Genomic DNA, 25,393 nt, shown 5'->3' with positions numbered 1-25,393 from the left:
CTCACTACTATGATATTAGCCCTTCTTAGATTTGATGTTTTCTAAGCATCTACCAAAATATCCCAAATCTTTGTTTGCGAAGCCTAGCCATGATGATGACTAAAATATCCTTTAACTGATTTCCCTTTAAAACTGAGTAGAAAAGGAGTTTATATACAGATGATTTGGCTGAAAGTGCTCTTTATAAAAAGGAACAAATAAATGTTGGTGATTAAACTTCGTATTTGTTACGTACAATCAAAATCAATTCATAGTAATTTATAATTTATCAAAAACAAGGAGGTTTTAAATACGCAATTGTTACCTGTCTCCTTTCAATGACAGGTCTGACTACAAATCCTTCTATAATGACTTCTAAGAGTATTGCATCCATCATCTTTTTTACCAACATGTTAGTATCAGTAGTACAAGACCACCTGTACATAAAAATTAAGTTTCTTAGGGAGTCATCCTGTACATAACTGCAATTTGATGTCCATAGCAAGCTATTTCTGCTTACTACAGTGGCTTATTGTTTTTTTCAGTTCTCAAAAGTCAAAAAGAGGTAAAGCTAACAATCAAAACAGCACAGTCCTTTTCTCTTACTTTGTCATTTCTAGGCAGCTGGTTTAACCATCAAGCACACTCTTCCTATCAAGGGCTACCAATTACACAGATCAACCATAAGCTTTCTCTTTTTCCTCCACACTGAGTACCCAACACTTCTTTCTTTATAAAGATTCTTAGAATTATTCTTCAGTCCTTATTGAGCAGTATTTCCAATATCTTCATTTTGTAGTAGAATAAAGCTGTGTTTTTTCTTTCTGCACATTTTTTAATAGATATTTTATTTCCCTCTTCCCTGTAAGTGATGTTCACTTCAAGTCATTCCTTTTTGGGGAAAAACTATCATCTTTCTTTACCCTAAAACCAACCTACTGCTTCATAACAGGAAAACTCGCTCCTTTTGAACTACTTACCTATCAGCTAACTCACTTTTATCATCATCTGCCTGTGTCCTTATTGGCTCTTCAGCAAGAGAAATGTCAGAAGATCACCTGGACCTCCAGAAACACTATGCACCTGCCTTTTGTCCAAGTCTGAATGGCTAAAAATCTTTAAGGACATGAAAGCTGCAGTAAAACAACTTCATGGTGATAGGGCATTTCAAAATACACAGCACTTCCCATGCTACTTCCTTCTCTACAAATCAAAAGCAACTCATTCTTTTTGCTTTCTATGTACAAGGCTTCTTTGGACTGAACTTGATGCAAACTAGCTTCAAAATTCTGTGGTCCATTTCTGTTCTTATTAAGTGACAGCCAAATTCCGTATTTCTCATACTGATGGGGAGTCTTTTAGCATATCAATCTGTACAGCATAGCAATCTGTAGCATATCAATCTCTCCACACCACTGTTGTATGATCCTCCAGACACAGCAGTGCTACAGGATGTATACTTCTGCAAATAAATTTGTAAACGCTTTCAATTCGTACTTCATATAAAAGAAAGTATTTTGTCAGAAAAGCAAACTACAGCACATCCGTTACAGCTCCACACAACTGCTTAAGAGAACACTGAAAGTAAAGTATTTTAATAGGCATTTCTGTCTCACCATCATTTCTTCCCACTAGCAGGAATATATACTTTCATATTGTCACAGATACAATTGCACCATTAAGGAAAAAAAAAACAACAGGAGCCTGAGGGAAGCAAGAAACCAAAGGGTCAGAAGAAACTTGTCACTAAGGTTTGTAAATGGCACAGAAGCCATACAGCCATATCTTAACTGAAGAAATAGGTCCTGACATTCAAAGACAACTGTCAGAAGGAAGTTTACTTGCATACATTAGCTAGCACTTGATTCTATCTCCACAGAACAATGTAGGTATACAAGGAGAGAGAGAACAGGAAGACAGAATGCGCCATGCTATTTAAGTACGTTAGAACAAGTCTGTGCATATTTTTCGTCTGACATCACCACACACGTTTATGGCATTGTATATGAAGGTTTATGGCATCGTATATGAAGGTTTTATTTGCTAATTGACAAATAAGATTCAAGAACTGCTTACGTAATCTAAGCATGAACTTCTCAACATCTAGTCTTTGCATACAATTAAACAAATTTCCCTAGATGGAGACAGGATGTTTTCCTTAGAATACCCATTTCTGGTCATGTGACAGCTTATTACACAAGCCAACTCTCTGATAACCTAAATTTGTTTAGACGCTGCTAGCAATGCACACATTTTAAGGGACAAACTAACTACCCATGCTTCATGAGTCCTTAAACTAAAATACCATTCAACAAAGCAGTGTAAAATATGTTAATGTTGAAATGCCATGGGCCCAAGAATTATTTCACCTATTGAGACAGCTTGTCCATACCTCTTCTGCACTACAGGGAACAGCAGGCTGACAGAACAATGAGTTCCCCAAGTGCACTGCCAAGATAAAATACATCTCATGCTAACTGGATTAACCTTCATAGCTGAACCACCTGAGATATGTTTTAGCAGGTGATTCATGCCAGAAATCATCAAATAGAACCAGAGGGGGCAGTTTGGGGCAGCATTTATTGCTCCAAGGAAAAATGAATCAGCAAGTCAGGAAGGCTTATAGATTAAATATGCAAACTAGAGTTTACATAAGAATCTTGGAGTATGTCCAAAACCTAATGAAAAAAAGAATCCACAAGAATACTGAAGGGACGGGATACAGGGGGTCTTCTTTAGTCAATATTGTTTTCTTTATACAGGTGGAAGTCTTGATGGTGAGACAATGAAATAAGGTTCTTCTTGACTGTAATTCCTTATAGCTTCAAAACTGTGTCCTTACATAAAGCATTGTCAGAAGATTTCAGGGTCTTGTCAAATTTACCTATCAGGCAGCAGGCAAGGTACAGATTACAAAAAACAAAAACAAAAACAAACAAACAAAAAAACACAAACAAAAATCCAAAAAACCCAAACAAACAAACAAAACTACCATTCTGACAGATTTTAGGTTTTGATGTTTGGTCTTAAGTTTCTTTCCTGTATTTCGGCTATACACAGATAGAAACTCACTTATGGTCTGTACTATAAATACACATTGGTACATTACCTTCATATTGGACCTAAGCATTTAGCATTGTGCTCACTGTGAATTTAGCAGCTTAACAAATTACAGCAACTTTCCCAGAAACCTATTCATTATAAAAAACTTTGAGAAGCTGGAGAACACGAACTCAACTGGCATTAAGAAGCCTCTATCCAAGATGATCACAAAACATCTGGAACACTTACGAGGTCTCTTGTAATGCCCACAAATTTTTCATTTTTCATAACAACATGCTTTACAATTCAACTATTAAAGATATGTGTGCAGCCACAAGCCTATTGCAAAGGATTGCTTCCCAATCCTGTTCTTTTTACCCAGTAGACATTTTCTTCCCCTCATAAAGCCTCATTAATCAAGTCTGCTAATGAATCAACTCTGTTAGGAGTGAAAAAGGGACTATATTTAAGAGCAAACTACGCAAAGCAAAAAGAAATAAACTCTAGATTAACCATACCATTTGAATTACCTCAATAAGACTTAAGTGTTTCAAAGTGAAAACAAGTAGATGCATAATGAGACTTGGATTATAAAACAATATTCTAATTTAGTATAAAATTATTAGCAACATTCAAATATTTGCATATTATCTTATACATATTCAATGTTATTGAACAATATTAGTAGCATAGCAAAGGAAAGAACCTCCTCTAAACCCAAGCTGTACACGGCTGCCTGTTCTCTCTACTTTGTTATTGTTAGTTAGGCAGTAAATTGGACAGTAATAGCTTGTTAGAAGCCTCAGCCTATCTAAATGATAAAATTGTTCCTCTTTTGTGACAGTTTTTTCACAGCATCACTCGCTAGTGAGCTGTGAAAGAAACCTCAGAAGTTTAACAGAAAAAGATGGCTCTTTATCCAATTCTCTGTAAACAAGGATCTACAGAAACAATAATTCCAAAGCCCTCACACAATATATCAAGTGCTTTTAAGAGATATAATTAGGATTTTCCTCTCAAAAAAGAATATGCTCAAGATAAAAATTCTTGCCTTTATTTCTAACCTTTTTTATTAAAACACACTCTTTCCCCACAAACCTCTTATCAAGCAGAAGTTCCAACTTGTACTATCCTTTCATAATTTTTCCTAATTTAAATATCATAAGACTCTCGTATTTCCAAGCACACCATTTCTACAATACTACTAAGCATTTTAAAAAGTATTTTTGCCATTAAAATATGTCCCCTCTAAAAGTCAAACATTTTCTGTGGCTGGTTTGTGGGTGTATTCTAACTACATTCTTGAATCAGAGCAAGAGATGGCAAGAACAGAATAAAAAATGTGTTTGCTCAATGGACCTTATTCAGACTAGGCCAGTATATTATCCTGCTCCAGTATACCGTGATCAGAATATACTGTGATCTACTGAAGATTTTTGTGGCACTTCAATTAAGTATACACACTAAAAAGAAAAGCCACATCATTCAAGCTGTTTTGCCCCTGCTCCCCATGTCCGCTTTCTGAAAAGCTACATGTATCCGCTATTGAACTATGGGATGAAAAAAAAGTTTTAAAAAAAACCCCTTATTACATTACTAACAATGTAACAAGTATACAGAACCAAAACAGTATATGCATGCAACTGGGGAAAAAAAAAAAAAAAAAGCTGATTCCCCTCCAAAACAAAACCAACCCAAATCCTTACTCTAGATAGGAGAATAGTATCTAAATTAGCTGATCCAGGGTAGAAATATTTGTTTGAAACTGCTTTTATTTTTTGCACATAGCTACTCAATTACCAAACGAATTATTAACTTGTATATATTATGTTGCATTCAAGGTAAACAAATAATGCAGAAAAATATACCAGAAGCAATGGAAGTTAGGTTGCCTCTACACAAGTGCTCTCACAGAGCCACATCAACTTTAAAATGTAGACACACAGACCACGTTCTGTGTCCCAAGTGCAGTAGACTGTGCCACTGCAGTGAATACCCCCAGTGCGTGTCTTGAGAGAAAGCAATCACAATTCACAGCTCTTTCACACTGGCCCTACAAGCTACTGCAATGCAAATTCAGCAGTTAAAAGTTTGTCATTTTTACATAAGAGGGCAAGACAAGATAGTATTAGCACCCTTACAATGTAACTGAAACAGTCAGTGTGCCCAAAACATTTCTTTTCCCTTATCTCCTTCAACACATCTGGACAGTCACCTCCCCAAATCACTCTAACACTGCCAATCTACACCATAGGAGCCTGAATCAGTTTCTCAACTGCGACCACAGATTCACCAGGACTTCAAACAGTTTATTAAACCATCCACATGGATCTGTGAAAGAGAATTAAGAAGTTTTTTCAAGATGCTGGTGTAAGGGGCCTTGCATAAAAACCAAGACAGTTTCAAATCCATGTATTTACTTACACCAGAACTAAACACAAGACAACAAAGAAGTGGTAATGTGTAGCGTACCACCACAACCACCATCCTATCAACATTCACTCTTGTCTTTTGTCAAATCTGAAGGTAATGCAAACAGAGAAAGTGGTGTGCCAAAACACAGAAAAGGTAGAAATTATTATCATCTCCTATGGCAGCCAAAACTGAAACATATGCATTGCTAGGAAGCTAGAGGTCTAAACAGCTCCCTCTCTGCCACTTGTATGAACGGACTTCTAATTGAATTATCAGGTTAATGAAACCAGCAAGAAGTTACGTTCAGGACCTCAACTGAATTACTTCATCTTAAAGCACTACTGTTCTGGTGACTCTCAAGCACATTCTCTGAAAGAAAATCAATACCACACACACTGACATAAATACTCCCACAGCCCTCACGGGGAAATACAACTCCTTGCAACAGATCAGTTTTTAAAAATAGCTGCAATTATTTTAATTGGACCTGACAGCTGTCTTTCATTTAGTTTAACCTAAGGTTTTCTTGAAAGTTTGGAGCCACAGCCATTGGCAAGAGTGGAGACGGTTGCTTCTAAGTAGTGGGATCTATTTCTGAGAAGCTTAGTCTGCCTAGTGAGCTTTTGTGGAGTACTGCCATACACTCTGTATGTTGAAGATACATTTTAAAATGTGGTCCTGGCTAGTACATCAGAATAATGCAGTAATTCTAAGATGCATGAAGAATGCACCCATAGCCTCATCTTCATGATGTTCTGAAGCCAGTTCAAATAAAGTTCCAAAATATAGAAGAGAGGATGATAAATTACAGAATAGTTTTGTCATCTGTTTTTAAAAAACCAATACATCCCACCCAAAAGAAAAAAAGGTCTAATAAATCTACGTTTCTAAGTTGATAAATGGAATCTTTGCTGAAAGAAACTATTCTTCGGGAGATCAGATCCTGATTAGCACTCAACATACAGCAGTAAAAATGAGTTTCATGATTCCTGGAAATTTGTGATTCTTAAAGTTTCTAAGACAAACGAGCAACAGAATTGTCATTAAAATAACTGCTTCTGCCACTTCCAGAACACTCTTGAGATTTAACAAGCCCTAAACCCTCCATACTAATAGAACTGTTTAACACATCTTAGCTACCTTTTCCAAACACTATCAGCTCCCCATGGTGCCATGGCCAGCACAGCTAGAAACTATGAAGGATGGCAGAGTTAATGACTGTACTGTTACTTTCCTAGTTTGCTCAGGAATAAAAAAAACTGGGTCATCCCTTATAGCTATGGAACTTACCTTCTAAAATTTTCCCAGTACTTTTCCACCTACAGCCAAATTTTTGGATGACTGAAAATACTAACATAAGTATCCTATTAATTCAAGTTTATATCTAGCCAGCGTCTCCCTTCATATACATACTGCTGGTCTATGATGTAAAGCCTGGAACAGCTTTCTTTCCTCTCAACTAAAGAGAGCTGACTAACTTTCCTGTCCCGTCTTGCAATCTTCCACAGAAGGTTAAAATTCCAGTTCAATGCAAGATATAAATCGCATACACAGTGGACTGTCAAACATGATGACTCTTCCAGATTACCTGTTCAAGTTTGTGACTATCTGGCATCCATGATACAAGTGCTCAGTGCTAATCTAGATCCAGTAAGTTAAGGGCTGAGGTGTGGTAGGAAAGTAAGAATTTTACACACCTGTAGAAGACATACCTTTTTCTCTGACAGTTCTTTCCTGCAACCTGATAACTTAGAAAGTAAGTAGAACTAAGGCTACAGTCTACTTCTAGTTTTTTCATTATCACAGACTCATAATTTTTAATTAAAACACACTGCCTAATTAATACCAACAATCCATTCCAACTCAAACCCCTGATGGGCAGGTCACTATATGAAAAAGCACCCACAGTACATTTGAGTTATAAACTTATTTCAAAAGAGTTATGAACAACCAGGACTTTTCAGAACTAGATGGATTTTTGATCATGAATATACAAAATCATCCCATGCAGACAATGTCTTACAGCTTTTGTGGCTGCAAAGACAGAGAATAATCAGCTTGGATTTTACTCCATTACTGCACTTGTGAAAACCATGCTGCATTTCAGAAAAAGCTATGAATTAAAAAAAGAGACTGATTTTTTTCCATTGTACTGTTTCTAGTCCTGTGTCACTGTTACTCAATTTTTTTCAATAGCTCTACAATACGAAAGATCAGGGCCTGCTTAGCTATAGGAAATTTAGTTTCAGTATTGTGAAAAATTAGGTTTGGTTAGTACTGCTATCAAGCACTTCAGACTCCGAAAGAACATGTCCCAGAGCCCATGCTTAAATGACAGTAATATCACATTATAAACCTAGGCCATCTATCACTTTGACTAGGCTTACTGGAGAAAGGTGCCAGATGGAACATTGCAATGGATGCTACTCTCACTTCCACCCAGAGCCAAGAAGCATCATCATACCACTATCTTATCAGTAGTTGTATTTACATTGCTAGCAGTGAGCAATGGAAAAGATCAATTAGAGCAGTAAAATTAATTTAGAAAAATTTTATTAACCACGTTCTAATAATGGCAAAAAGACTATTTGAGATATATGTTAGCCAGTTCTATTGCATCAGTAGATCTATGCATAAAATCTAACATTTTGCTTTCACAATGAACATGAAAAAAATCATTCAGTACTACAGGATTCTTCTCTTTTCATTTTCTTCATCTACCAGGACAAAGTAAAAAACGTTATTTAGCCTTTTTTCAAGCACAGTTCAGCTGAATCCAAAGTCTCAAATAAGAGAAACATAAGAACCTATGAATTAATGAGCATAATTACTAGGAGTGTGTATATAAAATCAATAATTTAGCAGCCATATTAATGCAGAATAATGTAGGGTGTGAACAATAAAAAAATTAAATGCTCTCCACAATTATTTTCTGAAAGCAAGTAAATATTTTGTACATCTGATTCTTTTCCATTAAGTGGGACAGAGGATGCACATTATTACAGATAACACACAAAAATAATTAGCCTATATTACAAGAAGTTGTTTCGATAGATATTTATTCTGCTGTTAAAAAAACAGTAATACGTGCTTAAACATACTTGGCTACTTGCTCTAAGTGTTAACAGATCATCTGGTTATTGGAAGCTAGGTGATTGGCAGGAGATGGCATCAACTTACAGGTACTTTGTGAGTTTAAGAACTTGATGATGAGTAGCTGGACTAATTTGTACACAATCTAAACAGTGAATTTGACATTGGATCCTAAATTCTTCTCCAGATGAATGACTCAAGGGGAAGAGAGGAAAGGAACCCTCTTCAGCAGTATGTGTTAATCTCACTAAGCTCTGCTTCACTACTGGCTATCACTCCAGCATACAAGATTCATAGTTCATATCCAAGTATCAGGACTGATACCAGAAAATGCATGATCTTAGGAGAGGGAGTCAATCTTATTTTGGATCTTAAAACACCTATTTTCCCCTCTTATTTCAAGACACCATGATACAAATATATGCACATACACCTAAAAGGCAGTGTCCAATTTATATTCTAATCACTCAGCAGAATAAACATAGATATATATATACACAGTTATCTTTCACAGGCCTTTTCTGCCCAGCATTTGAAGACACAACAGCTGCACTGAAACTAGACTCCAGTCCCTCAGAGTCTCTGACTCCTCACCCAAGACCCCAAAACTACAGCATCAAAAAACCCTTCAAAAACTTAAGTGTTTTAAGATGAAAAATCCAGCAGAAAGATAATTTAAAAAACAGAAACAGTGAATACAGTTGGTAATATTTCAGTCACATATTCACTTGGAGGGGGAGGGATTAGTAAAAATATGAAATTGTACCAAAAGATACACTTGCTCTCAGGTTCAAAGTCCATTCCAAATTACCACATTCCAGATTCTTACTACAGATAGACTCTCCCAAATGAAGTAGGTAAATTATGGGAATATGAAAAAATGTGCAACTGTTTCATGCTCATTTGCAAGGTGAACAGACACTTCTAGTTTCTTAGTTCTTAACAAGACTGTGAATGCATTCAAGAAAAAATCATAGTATATTTTCGGTCTGGGGTTGGAGGAAGGAAAACAAATCCTCTGCATATTTTCACAATTTCAGTCCCATAGAACTTCATATCATTACAGTAGTTCCTCTCAAGCATGCAGAAGATCATAACTTGGAAACTACCTTTAGGTAAGAATTCACTATCTCTAAATCCTGCATAGCTTAATCCTTGTACTACATAATTTGAAAGAAAAAGCCTAATACACAAGTTATCCTCTCAAATACAATATTCAAGATAATTTAGGACATAATATATTCTGCTGAGCTTTTTTTTCATCTTTGAATCCTAGGAAGAGAAATTATCTTCCAGCAATCACTGTTTCCCCTCATGTGCTACATCAAATACTTATCAATCAACAAGATGATAAGCAGTTATTTTGCAGATTAAAGAGCAGAACATACAAATAGACAACTACTGTCATGAGAAATAGTGTAAATGCTTAAGAACGTGTTCAGAACTATCCATTTGACACCTTACCATTCCAGTAAGCAGGCAATGTCCAGCTAAGCTCTCCTGCAGAAGTAATTGATACTAAAACACTGGTGTGCCTGAAGAAGGAAAAAAACTACACAACTCAATTTAAAGGTTTCTCATGCAATGGCTCTAAGAAATGCATTGTGGGGAGCAATTTAAACTCAGCTAACAAGAAATAAATTTTAAACTCACTAGTGCTTTTATAGATCACTGCACTCTAGTCTCTTCAGAGAAGCAGAGATAAGCACAGTATCAGAGAGTCTTAAAAACTGGGTAACACCACAGGCACAAGCTGCTGCTGTTTACCTCATCAGTGTCAACTCATCCGCACTGTATGGGCTTGGCCTTTCTGGAGAGCGGAGGGGAAGATCAGAAGTTTTGCCATCTGCACTCCATGAATGCAGTCCAGCCAAGTGAAGCTATCATGCATGGCCCCACAATAGAGCCACAGAGCACCTCCATGCCCAAATGGCAAATTTCCCAGAAGATTTTAGAATGGCGAAGCTAAATGTCTTTTAGTTTTTAATTCCTTGCCCCTAAATTACAATGCATTTTTATTCCCTCCATGAATGAAGGTGATTCTACACTGTCCATCTGAAATGAAACAGTAAAATACTGTAATGGTATCTCACACTGTGACAGACATTTGTGAGTCCATCATTCTACTTATGATAATACATAACTTGTTTACTAACCATATCAACTGCTAGTTCACCATTTATGCCAGCCTTAAGGTCTAATCTGAAGCCAGAGCATGCCACATTCAAACTCTGCTGACCTACACATTTCAATCAAAAGATCCCTCTAGACAATTAAAAATACAAAGCCACCAGAAATCCCTAGGAACTAAAGAAACTCGGTATATAAGTCTCAAAAGCAAGTGCTCTGCAAAAGAGCTTTTAAGGGAAAACGAATTCACTGTTTCTTCTCCTTATCCAACTTGAGTTCTTATAATGGTTAGTTATTTCCCATTCTTGTAGTAACTAAAAAACATTTTACAGGTAGACATGAAATTCCCAGCCTACTGCCTCAAGTCTCAAAGTCAACATGCCTATGGCAAGAAAAAGTAGGAAAGAGGGGATGTGGCACACTTTAAATCTGCCCAAAAAGAGATACAGCTGAGTAAGTATCCCAGGGTTTAACCGCACTTTTGACTTTTATGGACGTATTATCAAGGATCAAATAATTGACGATGAACAGCAACATTTACATTTACCGTGACTAAGTGAAAGACTATTCCAAATCAGCAACTGTTGGAACTCAAAAGGCAAGTCAATCTCCATTATGCTAAATTCAAACTAGAGCCTGCTGAAGAAAGAGTACTCCCTGCTTTCCCCTCACATCTGCCTTTTATTAAATCTAGGGTTTGCACAATCCCACCACAGGTCCAACTAGTAACTGATTCAAAAACCCTAACCTTGCAAGACATCAGGGGAGAACTTTTTTCTATTTAGATCAGCTTGATAGTTTTGGTGGAGGTTACAAGGACAAGTAATTAAAACAAACAAACAAACAAGATCAACCATGCTAAATATCTACAGGCAACCAAGAAGAAGCAAAGATGGTAAGTCAATTCAGTAAACAGTTATGGTCCAGACAGTGACTGCATCAGCAGGTTGTCTTCTACAGAACTGAAAAAAATATTTACAGGATGTGGTCTAAACTGCAAGACAACCTTGCTCGGAAAGTGCTGTGCGTGTTTTTGCAACAAAAAGTCAATCACTTTCCTACACAGCAATGCTTTGAATTTATAAAAGGCTTGACAGAATGAGATTGAAGTGCACAGAAGTATACAGACCACCATTCCCAACACAGTAAGTTAAAAGCCTACATGCACTTACTTTCAAAAAAAAACTTACTTAAACAAAAAAAAAACCCACCTTCTAAGTTCCAAAGTGACCAATATAAGAAGGTGCCCTGTCAAGAAGTAATAATGATAAAAAGTGTCAGTTGTTCACTTTGACCTGATTGTAATACTAAGATTAAAAAACATTTAGAAAAATATTCAATGAATATCAATATGTAATTCAAACCATTAATAGATATATTGAATAGATTTGTAAAAGGAAAAATTTATATTTATATACAAAATAGTGCCACTGTTCTAGATGCATCTGTCCCACTGCTCTTAAAATCTAAGTGAAGATGCACAAAATGCACCTCAAGCTTCTTAGAGCATCAGAAACTGCCACTTTATAGCAGAAGATGCCATTACCTACAGCAGAATGCAGCCTACTTCCAAACTTAATTGTAAAGGTGATTTTTCCTATAAGAAATCCATGAAATAAGACAGTTTCTGTTAACCTTTATGTGTTTGGATTTAAAGCAAGACTATTAACTGCTATGGATGAAACCAGCCTCTACAGGGTAGCCAAGTTTCTCATCCAAATTCCTCTTCTACAGCCTCTGCTACTAATTCATTAACTACAAGTCACACACCTGAAAAACATGCTCAACAGTAAATCCTGATAGGAAGATATAGAAACAGCTTCTTTTTAATTAAAAAAATTAATCTAAAAAATTAAATTAATTTAAAAAAAATAATCATTCTTCCAGGATATTGTCTTTTAGTCTGCTCCCAAGTCAACATTATCAAGGCCTTGGAGAGCCTAAGGAGAAGGAAGAAATCAAGAAAGGATGAAACAAAGTATAACAGTCAATATGCTTTTAAAAGTCACAACAATTATATGTCATGGTTAATTAAATCACAGTAAAATTAAATTTAAAAGTACTTTAAAATAACACTAACCAAAAATAAAATAAAACAACACAACTGCTTAATGGAGAGGTATAAAAGAGATATTTACAATGCCATCAACATGTAAGATCTTAGGGAAAACAGATCTTAGGGAAAGAAATCGGAACAAGTGCCAAGGAAGTAAAAAAACTCTCTAGATACTTGTCTATTAAAACTAGAAATGACAAGTGCTTTGACTAGAGTTTAGGTTGGTCAAAGAGAGAGAAAAGACAAACACATCATAACAGTTGCAAATATACAGCAATTTGCGACATTACAGGTTCCAAACAGCAAAACCCAAATTTGTGTTAAGATTAGGCTTTGTGGAATTGCATTAGCACTAAGATAGTAGCAAGTGCAACTTGAACACAGATGCATGAACTAATTTCCAAATCCATTTGAAAATTAATTCCAGTTACTAATGATGACAAGGGCTGGAGCGCAAGTAAGGTTTTAACTTGATATTTCATACTGAAAAAGTCAGTAAACCGGGCCGGACTCAACAGAAATAACAGACAGCTCTAAGGTGTGGGGAGGATGGTGACACCCACAGGTGCTTGCCATGGTACACTGGAAGTACATTTCTGATACACAAAAGGACAGAAGGAAAACATAGGCCTGGCAGAACATTTCTTTGTGCTACTACTTCTGGTACTTCCTACAATTCAATAGCTACAGAGCACTGCTGTAGCCATTGACACCTGGGAGACAAGCAGAAACACTGGAATTAATTGTGCTTGACCAGGTCAGGCCTCTCTTTGGTTAGCAGGACCACTACTCCTTCATGAAACACAAAACTTGGTGACTACAATGAAGATAAACACCACACTTCACAGGAGAATGAAGGCTGAGGAGGAAGAAATTTCTTGTATACCTGAACATATTCCTGTAGATTTTCTCATAACTATCCCAAAGAAGGCTGAGACCAGTCAAACTAACACACACCATAGTGAGGGAAGACTGGTGGACTGCCAGAACCAAATACAAAAGCCTATGATAATCCAGCTGACTCAGATCTAGACACAGAGAGGCAATCCAGAAGTTGCCTCATCTCTCAGCAGACGAGCACATCTCTAAGTGGTGGTACCATTACCATGGGACAGCCAAAAATCTCACGGAGTAGAATTTAAAATTAAAAAAATCCCCACCAGCATCTCCCCTTTCAATCCAGGAAACAGGAGCATATCAAGCTTCCAATCATGGTTCACAACTGAGCTCTTAAAATCATCAAGAAAAAGCACAAAAATTATAGTAATTATGGCCTCTGCTTCACATGAAGCTACTTTATTGTTAAATGCTTTATTTAAATAAATCCATGCCTTCCACAGCTATGGAAATAAAACATTTGCCCTCACTCTCTCCTCTTTCAGGGACCTCTCACTTCTTACACAAGACAAAACAAGAATAAGGACATGATGCAAGTTAATTCACTGAAGTTAATTTTTAACTCTATGCCTAATCATAGTGATTGAAAAGAAAGAACAAACAAGAGAAAACATTCAGAAAGGACATGTAAAATTGCTTTAAAAAGATACGTACTTCATTCCTGTGGGTTTAAGACAGCTATAAATAAAGGCTATAAAATTATTTCAGATAAGAAAAATGTACACAAAATACTAGTTAGAAACTGGTTGGATTAATTATAGCTTCTAGAGAGACATGTATTTTTCTGTCAATGCAATTTTTAATATCTTTGCCTTCCAAACAGGAGAAATCAATGTGACTGCCACCTCCTTTGCAAACAAAGACTAATATACAACAAAATGCTTGGCCTTGGGCTTGTTTCTTTATAATAATAAAACCCTGCAATATTTGCAGCTGTTAGTTGTAAATGTTCTTACTCCCTGTCTTGAGAACTTGTGGGAATTAGGTATTGGAGAGAAGAAAAATTCTTTACTGCTCATTTTTTATTTTCATCAACCCTGGTTTCTACCTGCAGTATCAAGCAATTACATACATCTCTCACAGTGCCCTAAGGAAAAAAACAAAACAAAACAAAAAAACCCAACCTATTCAACCAACCAAAAAAAAAAAACCAAACCACCCACCAAAACTCTATGCTGTGCACAGGCCTAGATATCCAAGGAGGAATACATAATTCTCTTTTTCCTATAGAGCAACCCTACTGATAGACTGCTTGTTTCAGTTTCCATCTACAGTATATGTTAATCAAAAGTAAAAATAGGGGATGGGGAAACAAACAGCAGCAAAAATGCTGAAAGTCAGCAGTTACTATTTAATACTATCCTCAATACAAGAAGTCCTTTTTAACTCCTTAATTCAGGAAATAAAATAGGTTTGAAAAACATAACTACCATATTCTGTTTCACATGAGTATGATATTTTTATTCCTTTGACATATGTTGCTTCCTGAATGGATTTAAGTAATTTGGCATTCCAGAACAAAACTCCTCTCAGTGTTTGGCACTTCATGTACAATGCAGCCAGGAAGCCACTCCTTAAGACTATGCAGACATCTGCAGCAGACATCAAACTTTTTGATAAGCAAGCTGCACTGCTGTACATATGCATTATTTCAATACACAAGAAAAGTTCTCATCTATTAACTAAACCCTCCACATAAGTGCCTGCAGATAACTTCAGACAAACTGAAGTTATTTGTTGAACTATTGTTCAGCACAAATGAAAACAGAAAAGGGAAAAAAATAATAATAAAAAAAGGAGACCACTTCTTATCATAAAATTTCCCGATACTTAATTTTCTGTTTTGCTTGCTAAACTGTGTAGTCTACATACAAAAACAAAACAGCCCCTGATGCCCTGTTTTACAATCACTTCCCCCCAAAAAGTAATTGCCAGAATTCCTACCTAAAGCTAGGATGGATCAAACAACAGAGGTCAGAAGAACACAGCAGGCCCCAAACAATATAATACCTGAAGACACAAAGTAAGCAGATGTTGAGTACATGGGAGGGGAAGAAGGAACCACACTCAAAACTCTCTAGTGACCAAAATTAGAAACGCTATTGCACCAAATCCAGACTGGTTACACAGACTCTGTGGTAACAGGAACACACAAGGAAACACATTCATAGATCAGAGTGCAAAAGAGAAGTACATGCAGATATGTATATTCCCTGTTTTGAATTTGTCAGATTCCAAAAAAATATATCCTACCAAAAACACAAATAAATACACACCCCGACACTTAAAAGACTATGCAGTGCTCTCATGGAAGTTACTACTTTAGAGAAATAGTAAGACTTCCATTTTACTTTATAAGTCTTCCATCTTTAATTAAACACTTATGTCGTCTCTGTCTACTAAGTGTCATTCACCTTAAGCTAGTTTGGTTTTTGTTTACACATTATTGTCAGCAATTTTAGGACTTCCTGTCCTGGACAGATAAAGAAACCCCTGAACTGTACCTCTGCCTATTGTTTTTTCTCTGCATTAATTTTACAACTGAAACACAGATCCTGATACACTCCAATTAGTTGCTCATAACTGTGATGCATCAGAATTACTCCTCTCTGTGGTTCGAACTACACCACTCTTCATATTTCCATGTGGCTAAGCACTGTTATTCTTGTCCTCTATTTACTCAGCTTTTCTCTCACAATGCACATTTGATTTTTGCCAATTAATAATCTCTTTTTACTCCCAACACAGTGATGAAACATTTAAGCTAGTATTTTTGTACTAAATTATTTTTCTCTTCACTTGGTGTTGTGTTCCTCTAAGTCAATGGATGATGATTAAAGAAAAAAGAGCTGCTATTTTTATTTTACTACATCAGGCATTCTGGAGATCAGATAAGCAACTGATAAAACCAAACTAACAGAAGGCTATTCTTGAATGGTTTCCAAAGTATTTTTGTCTCTTTAGAAAGGGAAGAACAATAGTTTACAATAGCTTACAATAAAAATTTTAAGAATAACTTGAAAGTTAGATAATTATATTTAAACACATTTTCTCTAAAAGTGCTGCTTTCAACATAGTTCAAGATAATAATTAACTATCTGAAGTCAGAAAAAAGTTTTTCACCTGACAGGAGGTTTAAGTAGAACTAAGAGTCTTCCTTCTCATCACAATGCTAATTACAGCCTCAAAACTGCATTCAAAGTTGATTTAATAATAACTCAAAGTGTTACTTAATTTCTGACATCCTGTGCTTTCCAGCAAGAGAAAAAAATAGAGGTACAATACTCCTTTGACACTACTGAAGTAAAAAGTGGGACAGTGCCATGCTGATTTGCTATTAACATGTCACCCTCTTTTTCTCAGAACAGGAAAAAGTGACTGAAGAGCACAATGTAGGAATTTCAGAGAATTTCACAGCTGTTATTTCAAATAATGTGAACTGCCCAGCGTGTACTTCTCTTCAGACTTCTCAAAGATCAAAATCAAGTTAATACAAGATTGGGGAAAATGAGTACCATTCTGATTTTGAGGGAAGGTTACTCCTCTGTAGATATTTCATACTCTGAAGCTGAAACTTAAAAGCATAGTCAAAACTTAACACCAATGGAATGATGGGTGAACTAGGGACCTAAAATGAGACATATATATTTAAGTTTGTGGAAATAAGCAGGGACTCACTCCACAGATGAGAGAAAGCACTGTGTTTAAAAGTTAAAGGAATAATTTGTTGGTTCTTCGTTGGTTGGTTTATGTAAAGGGAGAAGCAAAGTAAGAGACAGGATGAGGAAAAAAAATATTGATTAAAGACATGTTTCTCTCCCATCCCGTAACATTTTCTTCTAACCTGCTCCACTGACAAGGCCGTAACCTTTCCCTCAATGTGTCACCATCTGCAGCTGCAAAACCAATTCAGTAACACTGATGTCACGAAGGACTACAGGACATTTGAAATCTTTACAACACCTCTCCCACAGATCCCACAGATTTCCCACAGGAAAATTCCACAGATATGTTTGTCTGCTCTACAGTCTTTCCCTAGTAAGAACAGCATTGCAAAAGCACACAGTAATGCCCTGATCCTCAGCATTTCTTTTGCTTTGTTTCAGTAAAACAAGACAAAATAAATGCTACCTGAAAAACTGACAAACTCACCCAGACAAATACAAGCAAAAGAATAAATTATTCCCATCTAAGTCTACTAAAATCCATTTTAAGTATATCTTGCTTTTCTAGTGCTTGTATTGTTTATATTTTCATCTAGTTGGATGAAACTTCTTGTACCAGACCCAAAGCCTTAACATGCAGTTTAAGGATAACACACTGGAAGAACAGGATTGTCTAACAGCCACAGAAAACTCACTCCCTCACAAAATATTGTTCAGGAAAAAAAATCTCTCCAAGATGCACTCTAGTGAAACAATAGTATAGTAAAATAATAAAGCTCTGGGCGTTTTTCCTTCCTTCATATTAACGTTTCTAATCTTATCCACCAGGATCACAGCCAGATGGATTGACAAATTATAAATTCCACTTGATTTTCCCTTCCTGTCACATTAAGAGAAAGGATGGAAACAGACATGTTTAATCTCACCTCCTCTTACTTAAGAGTTGAATCCCTAATATTTGTTACCTTGTTTTTAATAGTTTCCCAAAACCCACATGTGAACCAACAAAAGTGACCTGACAGAAGTCACAAGTAAAACTGTAGGTTTGTTCCAAATATCATTTTCTAGCACTCTACATACAATTCCCTCTAACTCCAAGAAAATCTACTAAATAACTAAGTAATTACTTAAAATAAATGACCTTGTGTGTTTACTAAAGCACAACAGAAATAAATTTTATAAAGACTGAATAGCAATGAAACAGAAAGATGTGAACTTTTCTATTTTCTCCCTCAGTGTCAAGTTTTATTGCCAATCCCCCACAAATATATAGCACCTCAGAATTATGTAACCAGAAGAAACCCAAAATGAGTATGTTCTCCTAAAAGGAACTAACTACCAAGCTCGCATTCCAGGTCACCACAGGCTAACATGCCACAGCAAGCAAACATACCAGCAGCAGGGCATCGGCGAACATTATCTGCTATATGCGCATGCACCTCCTCTTCCAGGTACACCTACCTCACAGGCCAAAGCGGAAACTAAGTAAATTCAACACCTACATATTATACTCAATACCATGAGCATGGAAAGTGAACATTTACAAAGCATTTAAGTCACAAAACATTTAGGCTGCTACACTGACACACTTTTCAGTTTAGTTTCATTGAAAATACAGGCCTCAACCTTGTAAATATTACTGTTGTTTTAACCATGAGTGTGCATAAGCACTTACAAACTATTAAGCATAATGTTTCCACAGTGGAAAAAAAGAAAACCAAAACAAAACTGCAATTTGCATTAGTAAATGTTCTCCAATATCCAGTTTCAAATATAAAAATCCATCCTATCTTCAGGGTTACCTGTAAGTAGAGGAGACCTGCAGTAATTTGACAAAATTATTGACAATACAGTTGATCTTCTAAACTATCATTCCTCCCCTCTGAGAGAGTAATGCCAGAAAGACTACAATCACATACTGGGGAAAAAGCAGCAGCTCTCAAAATTTAGCAGTCTACCAGAAGTCTTCCAGACAAGCTTGGAAACACTTTCCACCATTCAAACACAATGACATCCATAGTCATTAGATGTCTGGGACTGACATTGACAGGCATCTGGCATTGCATTTCAGATGTTTGTCTAGAGCACTGATGTAGCTCAAAGCACCTATGCCCTCTCCTCCTTAAAACTTGGCAGTTTTGGAAGATATGTGGTGAAAAACTCCAAGATTAAGAAGGGCAAAGAAAACTGAAGAAATAAATTCTACAAATCACAGACCTTACATCATGTGAGAGAAGACTAAGGAAGAACATGAAACTTCTCTTCCAGTACTGCCTGGGAAGATGAAGCCTCTTATGCAGCTGCTACAGGAACTTCTCATGCCAACCAGAGTTGAAAAACTAGTGAGAAGGTTTCAAAGGCAGCAGTAAAACTCAAATCACAGTACTTTTAAAAACCAAGACCATCCTTCTGCACCTACCTTTAATATACTAACAGAACTTCAAGTACTTTGAGTTTATTTAGTAGCACTGGAGCTTTCCCCAGCAAAGAGAATAGGGCTTTGGCCACCTCACAGGAAAATACCATCCATTCCAAATTAAGACTTAAATTCTAAGCTTTTCAAGTGTTTGTATCTTTTACTAACACTTCAAACCACCTCAGAGCTTCTTCTATTCCTAAAGCTAGCCCCAGACAATTGACACAAGAAGCAGCCATTGAGCACTAGGAGCTCCCAGCAAGACAATTATACTCAAGCCATCTATTTCAGAAGTGTAATTTTAAGCTCAAGAGAACTCAACACTCCTAAAACGACTATTTCTGTCTTACCTGTTTCTTCCTAGAAAGGAAATTCTACTCAAAACAGCTGCAGTCTCTCCCACTGAAAGCATGTGATAGTCCAGAACAGACAACGTATTCACTACTTGGACCATGTCTATATATATCTGTTCATTCCACCCCGGCCAACTTCAAGACAGGGCCTACAAGACATGAATCACAGCACTGTACATACTGAACTACACAAATCCGGAGACTTCAGTGTGCTTAGAAGACTTTGTTTGCAAAGAAGCTTATGTATCCAGTGAATTCCAAACTGACTACTATGGAAATACTGATCTACGGTTTCTTCCAGTTGTTATTCTTACAATGTGTGTCTAAGTAAGGAAACATTAAAGAACATGTACTTTCAGCAGTTGTTTTACTTTGCACATATAATATAGCCTTACGCTTGTAGAATTAAATCATACAAAAAAATCATATAAAAGTTTGAGAAACCATAGTCTATTTACAAAAGATGCGACACTGTTTAATATTGGATATTTAAGATTGAGCAACTACGAAAAAAAGTCGTGCATTTTGGAACGAACATCTTTCCAGTAGCTGTGCTCTTCTAGGGACAGCATTTGTCCCTACTGTCATAAATAATCTTTAGTCTGTGCCTAATCATTGACAAGATACTGAACAGAGGACGGCATAAGGCATTCCTCCTTAATCAAAGTTGTGTAAGAGACTTGTTACCTTATGTTTTCTTGGCCATGCCAAAAATACAAGAGAAGAATGTGGCCATCCCATTCACTATCTACTGAAGTGGATAAAGATGGAAGGAGAGTACAAAACATCTTATCTAACAAGACTGAGACTTCAAAGGCTTGGTTACCTTCTGATATCATTACAACTACCAGGACAGACACGGCTGTCAAAATTGTTCACATTGTCCTCAGATTCCACTTAATCATCACTGCTTGTTTCTACATATAATGATCGTTTAGTATCAAGTATCTACAAATTAGTTCCAGTTACAGAAAGAACTAATCTACTTTTCAATTTAAACTACCCTAGGGAAGACAGTTGCAATGCTGATGTTCTCCCACATTAAGTACACTTCAGTTTGGTTTAATTTAAACCAAATTAAGATATTTGCTTTATTTTTCCCAATTATGGAAAGTCACAATGTATTTTTAAGGGTGGAAGGTGCAACCTAGTGTTGAAATATCATGCTTCTGTATTCCCTCTAGGGAATGTGCAGTGACCAATAATTCAAATACCTGTACTGAAATTTAAGCATCAGAGAAAAAAGTATCTTAAAAAGCACTGGTAACTATGATGGTGCACAGCAAAAAAGCCTAGTTATCCTGAGATTATTATGTAAGAAAAATACTATTGATTCCAGCTTAGCAATAATAATTTTTTCCATTTTTAATTAGGTGGAAGATGAGATACATAAATCTCCCCTAAATCAGTATCCTTACTTTCTAATCTTAACATTTTACTCGCAATACCTGAACATTGTATTCCTAGTTCAACATGAAACCTGTATTTCAGTAATCTTTTTACAACAAAAAAATCCTTAAAAAAAAGCCCATATATATAGTTATCTATGGACTATTTACTACTCAAACTGATATATGTTACCCTCAATGTTTTCATTCTGATATGAAAAAAGCAATGTCTGACACATTGTTTTACTTACTTAGAAACTGACAAGGTAAAACAGCAATGTTTATAAATCTTCATTTTCCAGGTAATTTTCATTTAACTATCTGTATCAACTATCACCATCAACATCTGCATGCTCATATAGAAATATAGTCTATTACTTTCATATCCATAAGAGTAGCTCTTCCGTCAACTCAACTAGTTACTCATACGGAAAAGGTTAGATTTCTAATTCCTCCATGTGGACTAAATGTCAGGCACACCTTCAGCAGATCAGGTTACTCCATGGGGAGAATCTGCTGAAGATGTGACATATCCACCATCTGATCTTTACATAACATTCTCCCTAAAAGATTTTCCTTTTTGCTTGGGAGCAGGAAAGACAAAAACAAAACAAGAATGCAAAGCAGACAGACAATGATTCATTACAGCGCTACAGGAAAGCCAAGCTGAGGAATTTGCTCCCATTCCCTTCTACTTCCAGAATCTACTGCTAAAACACTACGTATAATGTATGTTACATATGATCACGCCTTTCCTTAGCTTTGATCTTCCAAGGGTGGCTCTTTATGCCTCTGAACAAACTCCACTGAGAATCATAACAGTGTTTTCTTAGACCACCAGTTTAATACACTAAGCAACTATCAATCATTAATATTTTCTCCATGGAGCACCCTCATCAACTCTATATGAATATGATGTGCAAATTGATACCCCACAGAGTTCTACATTTACACTCGACATCATCTATTGCACAGCTTATCCATAAGACAGTCCTATTCATATTTTTACTAGTATGATAATCATCCTAACGATAATCACATTCCATGGTATACCACATGCAGTAACTTCCAGCTCTATGATTGCAAGTACACCTTCTTAAAATTAGCAATTTTTGGTTGAGCTTAATTTAATTCACGAGCAAGAACCACCACGTCAAAAGAACATCTCCCCAAGTCATCGACACGTAGCGATAAAAGTGCTGTTTCAAGCACGAGCTACCATGTGTAAACTTAAATAATTTTGTTCGTAAGATGAATATCAATGTCAGATTGATTTTTAGTTGAGATCGTTGATCTCAAGAAAGAATACATCCTTTCATAACTTCTAAACTATGTTAATGACATGATGGCATTCTATGACATAACTATTAGCTGTAAGCAGTACTGAATTACACTTTCAACATTAAAAAGGGCCTTATCCGTAGCTACCATCATGACAAAACACTAGCATAAAAAGTTGTGCCTCCACTACAAGGAACTATTCTTCTCCATGGCACTGAAAAATATCGAGTGCATCATGAGAAACACAAAAGATCTGAAAGATACAAAATTGCCTTCATTACCAACATAGTGGTTTACAACTAAATTTGTCACGCACTGCTACAATTTCTCACCCTCCCCTCAAGAATCTCAAGTCATTATTGGGACTGAAACCCTGCTCTGGAAAGGGATCATTCTTTGTAAAAGGACTACTCTATTTAGACTGTATTGCTTTTCTGCCAAGCATCAACCATATAAGGAAATCAAAGTTCCCTACCATTTATTTTGTGTAGACCTTTCTGAAGCCTAGGAACCCTTACTGCTGCCTGGAAAGGTAAGTCTATAAATTGGAAGTCAAATTATTTATTTGCTATCAGCCATTGAAACCACTTTCAGCAATTAACATTTTTCCTCACAGTATATCAAACAGATGGAGCTGGATTACAAATTTTTTCTCCAAACAAGAACAAACATTCAAGCAAGCTAATATAGAGCTATGGCTTCTAGCTCATTTTGAACATTCACAATGCGAGAAATTCTTTGCCTTCATGAAAACTAACCGATAATTGCCTCTTTGAGGTATGGGAAATAAACCTGTGGTGAGCAATACTGCCTTCACTAAATGCAACTAGTTAGTCGGCATAAAAAGCATCAGCACCCTACACCAAAACTTCATATTTAGTTTCCCCTTCAACAGCTTCAAAATGAAGTCCTTTCACGAATTATGAAGGGGAAAGTGGTCATCAAAACCAAACAAGGTTACATTAACTTGCAAGTTCAATTGCGTGTACTAAGAAGTCAGACAACTAGCTAGCTGTTTTGGTTTTGTTTTGTATTTTGTTTTAAATTAAGGTTCTTAAGATACACTTTTCAAGGATCAAAATGCAGTACAGACTTCTGCTAGACAGGCTGAAAAATATGCAGTCCAACTCGTCACCTTGAGAAAAGAGAGGGGGCAAAGAGGAAGAAGTGGTGCCAGCAGTCGAGGGGGAAAACTGCGACATTTATAGAGGACCGGGGGGGTATATTTTTATAAAGAAACTTAACAGCAATCTTGAAGTCCAGCCAGACATTCAGAGATATTCCAGAAAACAAGGCAGACACAGGGAGCGAGAAGGCTCAAGATCATTCGATTAAATAAAAGATATCACCTCCTGCTTTAGGACTTTCTCATTTCCCGGTAACTTAATTATTATTTGCAGGGTTACCAAACGTTTTGGAAGGGAAGGAGCTGAAGCAGCAATCACGGAGTCCAGTAGTTTCAGCTCAGTACCTTCTCGGACCAAACAAAGAAACTTCTGTGTCCTAGGAGATTAAAAACTTTCGGTTTCCCCAAACTCCTTCCTAAGCCTCCATGAAACCAGTGACTACGTTCACAAAGGCAGCGTTTCGACGAGAGGGGGAGAAACACAAAGGGCAGCTAAACTATGCAAGGCGGAAAACAGAGAAAAATAAAGGCCAAAAACAGGATATCAAAATGAGGCGTGAACTCCTTCCTTTTTCCCCACCCCCTTCGCAGAGGAAGGATTTTTCTGTCGTTTTTGTTGCTGCTGCTCCCCGAGCCTTCCCTATTTAATTTACCTTTTCTGTCGGGGCTTCTAAACCAGATCCAGCAGGCAGGACTTTCTTCCGACCCCACGGAAATGCATTACATCCAATCGAGTTTTCTTCACATAAAGGAGGAATGGGGCGGGGGGGGGGGGGGGGGGGAAGGAAGGAATGTTACGGCTTTCGGCAAGGACGAGGGAGTTCGCGGAGCGTGTGCGAAGGCGGCAGCATAGCCGGGCTCGTCCCGGCCCCCGCCGGGGTCTGCCCCGCGGGCGGCGCCGCGTCGCGCCGGCCCCGCCCGGCCCCGAAACCGCCCGGCTGCAACACCGCAGTGCCCCCCGCCCCCAGAGCGGCCCGGCCCGGCTCCACCGCCCCCCGTCCGCCCCCCCGGCCCGACGGGCACTGCCGCTCCACCCGGTTCCGCTGCCCGACCGCGGCCGCCGCCCCGCACACCCGCGCCCGCCGCCGCGGCCGAGGGCGGAAGGGGAACGGGATGGCCGCCTGCCTCACCTGCCCGCCGCCGCCACCCTCGCTCCCCGCCTCCTCTCGCACACCGCCCCCTTCTCCCGCCTCTTCAGCCTCCCGCCCCCCTCCCCGGCCGCGGCAGCGGGGGGCGCGGGGAGGCGGCGGAGCTGTGGGGAGGGGAAATGAACGCCCCGGGGCAGACACGCGGCGGGGGGAAGGGGAGGTGGCCGCGGGCGAAGCCGCCGCGCCCCTGCTGCTGCAGGCGCCGCGCACCGCTTGCCAGGCCGGGGGAGGCACTGCAGCGGCGGCAGGGGGGGGACGAGAGCGGGGCGGGGGCGGGGGCGGGGGCGGGAGCGGAGCCCGGGCTGGGACCTGGCGGCGGCGCAGGCGGGCGCGGGATCGGGCAGGCGCGGCGAGCGCGTCCGCACTAGCTGTACTGGGCGGGAGGAGGGGACTGGCGGCCACAC

At 37.9% G+C, this 25,393-nt stretch overlaps 1 protein-coding gene across 6 annotated transcripts in view; it reads right to left on the bottom strand.

The window, feature by feature from the left end:
- ERBIN (erbb2 interacting protein) overlaps positions 1–25,023 on the bottom strand; it is a 109,571-nt gene extending 84,548 nt beyond the window's left edge. For 4 of the 6 annotated variants that reach the window (XM_027634985.1, XM_027634984.1, XM_027634986.1 and 1 more), the window contains exon 1: positions 24,495–24,679. The gene's annotated coding sequence lies outside the window, so the exon portion shown is untranslated. Of the gene's footprint in view, positions 1–24,494; positions 24,680–24,971 lie in introns of those variants that run through there. The other 2 variants (XM_027634989.1, XM_027634988.1) reach the window with 2 other exon arrangements.
- Between the last annotated feature and the right edge of the window lie 370 nt (positions 25,024–25,393).

The sequence above is a fragment of the Corapipo altera genome, unplaced genomic scaffold (genome assembly GCF_003945725.1).
Source record: "Corapipo altera isolate COAL_440 unplaced genomic scaffold, ASM394572v1 61411, whole genome shotgun sequence".
NCBI classification, from domain to species: Eukaryota; Metazoa; Chordata; class Aves; order Passeriformes; family Pipridae; genus Corapipo; species Corapipo altera.
Note: the sequence above shows the minus strand (reverse complement) of the source record. Positions and strands in the feature narration are given on the sequence as shown.